The sequence below is a fragment of the Trachemys scripta genome, chromosome 9, assembly GCF_013100865.1.
Source record: "Trachemys scripta elegans isolate TJP31775 chromosome 9, CAS_Tse_1.0, whole genome shotgun sequence".
Classification (NCBI taxonomy): Eukaryota; Metazoa; Chordata; order Testudines; family Emydidae; genus Trachemys; species Trachemys scripta.
In genome coordinates, this window is record NC_048306.1 from 104803916 (window position 1) to 104813063 (window position 9148).

Consider the following 9148-nt stretch of genomic DNA (forward strand, 5'->3'; position numbering starts at 1 on the left):
GGGGGGGGGGGGCGTTTTCACACCCCTGAGCACAGCAAGTTGCAGCGCTGTGCAGCGCTAGTGTAGCCAAGGCCTCAGCCTGTGCTGATTGAGGGCATCGAGAGAGGGTGGGGACCTGCCCCTCTCCACTGTTTAAAGACAGAGCTGATTAGGCTCCATAGAGAGTCTTTTGTTCTGTTAAGTGACCACTGCGGCTGAAATCACTGATAATCAAGTCTAAGTGCTTAGTCCTGCTGTGGGACAGTGTTTCTGGGGAAGAGACGGCCCAGCCTGCCCTAGCAGCGAGGTTCCCCCACTGAGAGCTCAGCTGAAATCACTGAGAGCTGGTGGAACCTCAAGAGACCAACTCGCAGCGGTCACAGTGGCAGGTGGCAGCAGCAGGTGATGGCGCAGGGCCATTGGCAACAGAGCGATGGAGTGAACAGTTGCACAACGAACAGCCGTGGCCAGAGCGAACAGTGAGCAGCTGGGGGAACGAGCAAGGTGCCTTCTTGCCCCACATCTGGGAGGTGAACTCATGGGAAAGCACCTCTAAACTCTGAGTCTCCACTGACCAAGGACAACACCGGTGAGTGTTAATGAGGCTGTTAAGAATACTGGAGACACCACACAGTTCATGGGAACAAACATGGCTGTGGCATCCTACTTTCTATTTAAGCAAGAGATACCACACACTACAAACTGGAGGCCAATGCTAAGTGCATTGTCACCTATTCATCCTGAAGCTGAACACTGGTTCCGAACAAGACCAGCAAATGCTCACTATCTTTCTGCAAGAAACTCAACTGACTGGCTAGAAGCATGCGGTGCAACAGTGAAAGACTCAACAGTTGAAAAAGTGAAGAACTCTCTCACCACATTCAAAAGATGTGCATACACGGCTGCTGAATGCACCGATGCAAATGGGCATCAAGTATTAAGTCATTGCATACGTTATCTTGATGTCAGGGGTAGGCCAGTAGATGTATTTCTAGATGTTCTAGTTATAGAAGATACATCGGCTTTATCTGTGACAACCCACATCTTAGAAGAGTTAATTGGACCCCAAACAGATGGCTGCTTGTGCATTTAATATATGGAGATATACCTATCTCATAGAGCTGGAAGGGACCCTGAAAGGTCATCGAGTCCAGCCCCCTGCCTTCACTAGCAGGACCAAGTACTGATTTTGCCCCAGATCCCCAAGTGGCCCCCTCAAGGATTGAACTCACAACCCTGGGTTTAGCAGGCCAATGCGCAAACCCCTTGAGAGAGCTGCAAACTTCTCTGGAAGACATGGTGGAGTTCAAGCTTTGCTCAGTGATGAGCTGCCAAAGTCTTAGGAACCGGTTCCCTACCGGGTCTTCGACGGCACGGCGGCGGCGGGTCCTTCAGTGCCGGAGCGAGTGAAGGACCTTCCCCCAAAGACCCAGTAGGGAACCGCCCGGTGAGTACAAGCCCCACCTGCCTCCCAAAACAGCCTATCCCCCCCCACCCGACCCCCACCCATGTCTTGCCCCCGACTGCCCCCTCAGAACCCGCAACCCATCAACCCCCCCCGCTCCTTGTCCCCTGACCACCCCCCTCGAGACACCCCACCCTAACTGCCCCCAGGACCTCACCCCCTATCCAACTCGCCCTGCTCCCTGTCCTCTGACTGCCCCGACCCCATCCACCACCACCCCGACAGACCCCCGGAACTCCTGCCTACCCAACCCCCCCCCATTCCCCGTCCCCTGACCGTCCCCCAGAACCTCTGCCCCGTCCCCCCGCTCCCTGTCCCCGGGACTCCCTGCCCCTTATCCAACCCCCCCTGCCCCGGCCCCGGCCCCTTACCATGCCGCTTACCCCCGCCTCCCCCTCTCCCGGAGCTCAGCGCATGGTGTCCAGGAGCTGCCCTGGACAGCGCTGCAGTGGCGTGGTGGCTCTAGCGGGACCTGAGCTCCCGCCGCTCGGCCCGGAGCTCGCAGCCCCGCCCCCTTACCACGCGGGGTAAGCGGCATGGTAAGAGGCCAGGGCCGGGGGGGTTGGATAAGGGGCAGGGAGTCCCGGGGACAGAGAGTGGGGGAGGGGAGTTGGATGGGGCAGAGGTTCTGGGGGGCGGTCAGGGGACGGGGAATGGGGAGGGTTGGGTGGGGGGAAGGCGGAGGCGGAGCCAGGGGGGAGCCTCAGATTCTCATGGGGGCCCTGTGGGGCCCGGGACAAATTGCCCCACTTGCCCCCCCTGGGCGGCCCTGGAGCTCGCAGCCCCACCCCCTTACCTTGCTGGCAGCTGCTCAAAGTGGCAGGTCTGGGGAGCTGAGCTGCCGGCGGCTTGGCACACTGTGGCTCTGGGGGGAGGAAGCAGGGGGGGGCAGGGGAAGTCCCAGCTGGGACTCCTGGGAGCTCAGGTGGGGAACAGGACGGTCCTGCGGGCCGGATGGGTCCTGCGGACCTGAGTTGTTTGCCCCCCTGCCCGGCCCTTTAACAGCTGGTTCTCTACCGGCGTCTAATTTTAGCAACCGGTTCTTGTGAACCAGTGCAAACCGGCTCCAGCTCACCATTGGCTTTGCTCAGAGAAAAGTGTAACCCTAATCTCTCCTATACACACTGCAGAGGCATCTACTCCAACTAGCACTAGTACGAGCTGCAGACTTCAAAAGACATTTAAAAAGCTATAAACTTAAAGACTTCATTATATTATTTTTTCAGCAAGAGTCCAAAAAGACTGAATATCTTGGAAAATACAGAAGATACACTGGGACTGAAGTTCAAATTAGTCCAACCTGGGAAAACCCTCTGGCTCTCTCATGAGCGATCCTTGGCTGTTGTCTTAAAATTACTCCAGCCGTTATTACTGGCTTTGGAAAGTATCTACTAAGATGGGATGGATCTAAGTAGTGAGGCTGGTGGATTCCTTTTGCTACTAGGTTCAGAGAAGACTATCTTAGGTGCCATTCTCTCTCTCTTGTAAGTCTACTGTTGAAACCACTTGGGTCATTACACAAGGCCATCCAGGCATCTGCTCCAACAGTAGGAGATCTCTGTCCAGCAACAGAAGCTACATTTGGGTCAATCCGAGAGCTATCCACTGAAAAAGTACTGGAAGAAGCAAAGACTTCAGTCCAGAAGTTGACTAATGAAGGCATTTATATTGAATCCTGAAGTGAAGAGGACAAGAAGTGTTTGTTAAGACAACTGAAAAAATACACAGACTTGATTCTTAAAAATCTACAGCAGCGACTTCTAGACTCTACTCAACCTCTACGTAGCTTTTACAGATCCCTGTCCTACAAAACACCGACAGTTGGGTGGAGTGAGGCACTACCAGCAATGGGGCTGCCATGTGCTCAGGACAGAATAGAGAATTTGAACACAGAGTGGAATATCATATGACGAATGAATGAAGATTTGACTTCAACTTCTTTTTATCATCACCAGTGGTTCGACCGGATCTTTGTGCTACATTTCCTGGGCTGAAAGAAGTAGGAATTCATCTCTTCCTACTCCCAGTCACAACAGCTACAGCTGAGCGTTCTTTTTCATCATGGAATAGAAGTTTGTGTTCTGTAAGAAGTCGCCGTCTGCCTGATCATATGACTGAACTGATGAGCATATCAACTGAAGGAATGGAAGTACCGGACAGACGAGAAGCCACCAAAGATGAACGCATTGGATTCAAGAAGTGCATTAACAGAGTTGTGGAAAATTATAACAAACCAAGAAGGATGTCGATGTCGTGCTTCATAGAAGGCTTGAGTAGACAACTTTAATTTGTGTGATGATTTTAAAACACGAGTTAAATGTAATAAAATGGTTGTGAAACATTTTCAGTTTTTACTATGGTGCCATACAGCCCACTTTCACCCTCATGGTCTCACCCCTCATCGGCCCTGACCTCCCCCTCCCCGTAAATTCAAACACCCCCCCTAATTTCAGTTCCTGGGGAAAACTCTGGTGCTCTGTCCCATCTAGTGGCACCGAGACCACATAGAGAGAGATAAAATGAGTTTGCTCTGCAGGCTTAGCTAAGAGCCTTTGAGCTCATGCAGTTGAGGCTCATGCACTAAGCGCCAGAGGTCCCAGGTTCAATTCCGCCTGCTGACAACCAGGGTCCGGCGGCGTTACACTAGCCCGGCCTGCCTCGCTGGGGAGCAGAGCAGAGCTGAGCCTTGAGATGGCTGAGCGTGGGGAGACCTGGGCAGGGCGAGGGCCAGACGGGTTTGCCCTGCCCAAGGGTGAGAGAGGCCCCAGCGAAGGGTAAAACTGCTGGAGGCCGATGCTGGTAGACCTGATACCACGACTGCAGGCATTAGCTAAGAACTGACAAACTCGTAGCTGGCGCCCTAGCCTGGTCCCCTGTAGGTGAGTGGTTCAGACTGACGAGGAGGTGTGGGGTTCACTCTCTAACACGCTGGGCAGTTGCTGCCTGCGTTACTCTCCCTGGCGATGTTCGCTCTGACCATGTGACGCCAGCCACGGGAACGGACCCACCCAGGAGGGCGCTCAAACTGCAAGCGGGCCATCATTAGCCAAAGCTTTAATTGTCCCCTGCCCCCATGGAGAAGTGCAGCAGCCGTGGCCCACTGCTTTGCAGGCTGGAAGAGGGAAATAAAAATCATGGACGTGAAGATTTTTCACCTTGTTGCCCTCACGGGGCCAGAGACATGAAACTGGAGCCCGAGTCCCCCGGGGCTGCCCTGAATGCCCCTGTGAAGTGAGGCTCACTGCAGCTCTTCACTCGCTGCTAACCTGCCATTTAGTTAACAAACCTGTCGCTCGTTGATTCCAGGACTGCCTACAGGCGCTGGCATTGGGGTAAGAGCCAGGGGGCCAATTGTTCTGGGGTAAGTGACTGGCTCAGGTCTGGGAACAACCTGAATGTGGGGTGATTTTTGGTGACCTCTGATCACTAGTGCAGTTTGTCAGGGGGCCAGGCGGGATGGAGAGTCCCAGGGGCATGGCTGGGACTCCCTGGGGAGACTGGATCATAGAATCATAGAATATCAGGGTTGGAAGGGACCTCAGGAGGTCATCTAGTCCAACCCCCTGCTCAAAGCAGGACCAACTCCCAACTAAATCATCCCAGCCAGGGCTTTGTCAAGCCAGGCCTTAAAAACCTCCAAGGAAGGAGACTCCACCACCTCCCTAGGTAACCCATTCCAGTGCTTCACCAACCTCCTAGTGAAATAGTGTTTCCTAATATCCAACCTGGACCTCCCCCACTGCAACTTGAGACCATTGCTCCTTGTTCTGTCATCTGCCACCACTGAGAACAGTCTAGATCCATCCTCTTTGGAACCCCCCTTCAGGTAGTTGAAGGCTGCTATCAAATCCCCCCTCATTCTTCTCTTCTGCAGACTAAACAATCCCAGTTCCCTCAGCCTCTCCTCATAAGTCATGTGCTCCAGCCGCCTAATAATTTTTGTTGCCCTCCGCTGGACTCTTTCCAGTATTTCCCCATCCTTCTTGTAGCGTGGGCCCCAAAATTGGACACAGTACTCCAGATGAGGCCTCACCAATGTCAAATAAAGGGGAATGATCACGTTCCTCGATCTGCTGGCAATGCCCCTACTTATACAGCCCAAAATGCCGTTAGCCTTCTTGGCAACAAGAGCACACTGTTGACTCATATCCAGCTTCTCGTCCACTGTGACCCCTAGGTCCTTTTCTGCAGAACTGCTACCTAGCCATTCGGTCTGTAGTAGTGCATGGGATTCTTCTGTCCTAAGTGCAGGACTCTCCAACTTGTCCTTGTTGAACCTCATCAGGTTTTTTTTGGACCAATCCTCTAATTTGTCTAGGTCCCTCTGTATCTGATCCCTACCCTCCAGCGTATCTACCACGCCTCCCAGTTTAGTGTCATCTGCAAACTTGCTGAGAGTGTAGTCCATGCCATCCTCCAGATCATTAATGAAGATATTAAACAAAACCGGCCCCAGGACCGACCCTTGGGGCACTCCGCTTGAAACCGGCTGCCAACTAGACATGGAGCCATTGATCACTACCCGTTGAGCCCGACGATCTAGCCAGCTTTCTATCCACCTTACAGTCCATTCATCCAGCCCATACTTCTTTAACTTGGCGGCAAGAATACTGTGGGAGACCGTATCAAAAGCTTTGCTAAAGTCAAGGAATAACACATCCACTGCTTTCCCCTCATCCACAGAGTCAGTTATCTCATCATAAGCCAGAGTCCTAGAAGTTCACATTTGTTACTGGCTTAGTGACCTCTAATTGTAGGCCATGCCGCGCTGGGGGGTCTGCCCTGCTTTCGCCAGCCTGCCCTAAGGGTGGCACTCGTGGGCATGAGCTGCTCCAGGCAGCCTGACACTGGGTACAGACACACCTGGGCAGCGATCCACCAGGAACTACCCTAATTCTTCTCTGAACCCAGTTATACTTGTGGCCCTCACAACTTCCCCTGGCAACCAGTTCCACAGGGTGGCTGTGCGTTGGGTGAAGAAATACATCCTTGTGTTTGTTTTAAACCTGCTGCCTATTCATTTCATTTGGTGACCCCTAGGAGTAAACAACACTTCCTTCTTTACTGTCTCTACACCAGTCATGATTTTATAGACCTCTATCATATCCCCCTTAGTCGTCTCTTTTCCAAGCTGAAAAGTCCCAGTCTTATTAATCTCTCCTCATATGGAAGCTGTTCCATACCCCTAATAATTTTTGTTGCCCTTCTCTGAAACTTTTAAATTCCAATATATCTTTTTTGAGATGGGGAGACCACATCTGCACGCAGTATTCAAGATGTGGGCGTACCATGGATTTATATAGAGGCAATAGGATATTTTCTGTCTTATTATCAATCCATTTCTTGATGATTCCCAACATTCTGTTCGCTTTTTTGACTGCCACTGCACATTGAGTGGATGTTTTCAGAGAACTATCCACAATGACTCCAAGATCTCTTTGTTGAGTGGTAACAGCTAATTTAGACCCCATCATTTTATTAGTTGGGATGATGTTTTCCAATGTGCATTACTTTACATTGATCAGCAATTGAATTTCATCTGCCATTTTGTTGCTCAGTCACCCAGTTTAGTGAGATCCCTTTGTATCTCCAAAGCAGACTGCAAAGAGTGAACTATCTTGAGTAGTTTTGTATCATCTGCAAACTTTCCCACCTCACTGTTTCCCCCTTTTTCCAGATCATTGATGAATATGTTGAATAGGACTGGGCCCAGTACACACCCCTGGGGAACACCACTATTTACCTCTCTCCATTCTGAAAACTGACCATTGATTCCTACCCTTTGTTTCCTGTCTTCTAACCAGTTACTGACCCATGCAGGGCCAGCTCCAGGCACCAGCTTAACAAGCAGGTGCTTGGGGCGGCCAAGGGGAAGGGGCGGCACGTCGGGCTCTTCGGCGGCAATTCGGCGGTGGGTCCCTCAGTCCCTCTCGGAGGGAAGGACCTGCCGCCAAATTGCCGCTGAAGAAGAAAGCGGCGCGGTGGAGCTGCCGCCGATTGCGACTTGGGGTGGTAAAAACCCTGGAGCCGGCCCTGGACCCATGAGAAGAGCTTCCCTCTTATCCCATGGCAGCTTACTTTGCTTAAGAGCCTTTGGTGAGGGACCTTGTCAAAGGCTTTCTGAAAATCTAAATACACTATATCCACTGGATCCCCCTGGTCCACATGCTTGTTGACCCCCTGTCACGTTATTGATTTGAACTGGGACCGCATAGAACATGGTTGCAACCAAAGCCCTGTAGTGGCACCAAATCTTGTATAAAGGGGGTCAAATGAGGTGTCTAGGACAAGGTGATGGTTTGCTGGTTATGATTGTGCTGTCTATATGTGTGTATCAATTTTGTAGTTGAAGTTATGAATATTGGCTCTACACTGTCTGTATTTCAAACTTATGCTATGCTTCTGGGAGACATCCCAGAGAAGTTGGTGTTAGCTCTGCCTAGCCTGCTTGATGGCCCATTAAGGACCATCAGCTATACAATGGACCCATTGAGAGAAGGCAGATACGCCTTGTAACTCAGCAAAGTATGCAGGGACTGGCCCATGTGACTCCAACTCCATTTTGCTGTAATTTTCCACAGTAAGGACAAAGAGGTGTTCTTACACCTGGAAAAGACTATAAAAGGCTGATGCCTCGTCTCCATCTGGTCTTCACTCCTGCTTCTGACCTCTGGAGGAACTTTGCTACAAACGGAAGCTCTGAACAAAGGACTGAATGACCCATCCCAGCTGGGGATGTACTCCAGAGACTTGATTTGAACCTGCAGTTTATTCCATCATTGCTACAAGCCTGAACCAAGAACTTTGCCATTACTGTATGTAATTAATTCCATTTAATCAATTCCAACTCTCATCTATATCCTTTTCCTTTTATGAATAAACCTTTAGATTTTAGATACTAAAGGATTGGCAACAGCGTGATTTGTGGATAAGATCTGAGTTGTATATTGACCTGGCTCTGGGGCTTGGTCCTTTGGGATCGAGAGAACCTTTTTCTTTTACTGGGGTATTGGTTTTCATAACCATCTGTCCCCATAACGAGTGGCACTGGTGGTGATACTGGGAAACTGGAGTGTCTAAGGGAATTGCTTATGTGACTTGTGGGTTAGCCAGTGGAGTGAGACCAAAGTCGTCTTTGTCTGGCTGGTTTGGTTTGCCTTAGAGGTGGAAAAACCCCAGCATCGTTACACCCCCTCAAAGAATTCTAGTAGATTGGTGAGGAATTATTTCCCTTTACAAAAACCATGTTGACTCTTTCCCAATAAACTGTGGGTTCAAACTTCTCCAGGATGTTGGTTAAAGGGACCCTGCTTAGTTCAGTCGTGATGGAGAAGAGATGTTACAAAGGGGGAATTTTCTGTATTGTTTTTTATAAATGCTATGTGTGTGCCTCAGTTTCTCCCATACTTTGTGTTGTAACCCAGTAGGGACCCAGAGGGGTGATGGCTTAAGATGATCTGCCAGGGAGCGGGTTGTGAGGAGCAGAGGGGCAAGTTGTGGGGACCTGTCGGGGGGCAGGTTGTGGGGAGATCAGAGGGGGTTTGGGGTGATCTGTCAGGGGGGTGGGTTGTGGGGAGAAGAGGAGCGGGTTCTGGGGAGGTCAGAGGGGGGTTTGGGGAGATCTGTTTGGGGGCGGGTTGTGGGGAGGTCAGAGTGGGGTTTGGGGCGATCTGTCGGGGGGCGGGTTCTGGGAAGGTCAGAGGG

General features: G+C 51.2%; 1 protein-coding gene across 1 annotated transcript in view; it reads right to left on the bottom strand.

Moving 5' to 3' along the window:
* The window catches only part of SLC30A3 (solute carrier family 30 member 3), a gene marked incomplete at its 5' end in the record, with an annotated part of 17792 nt that overhangs the window by 7881 nt on the left and 763 nt on the right, over positions 1-9148 (bottom strand).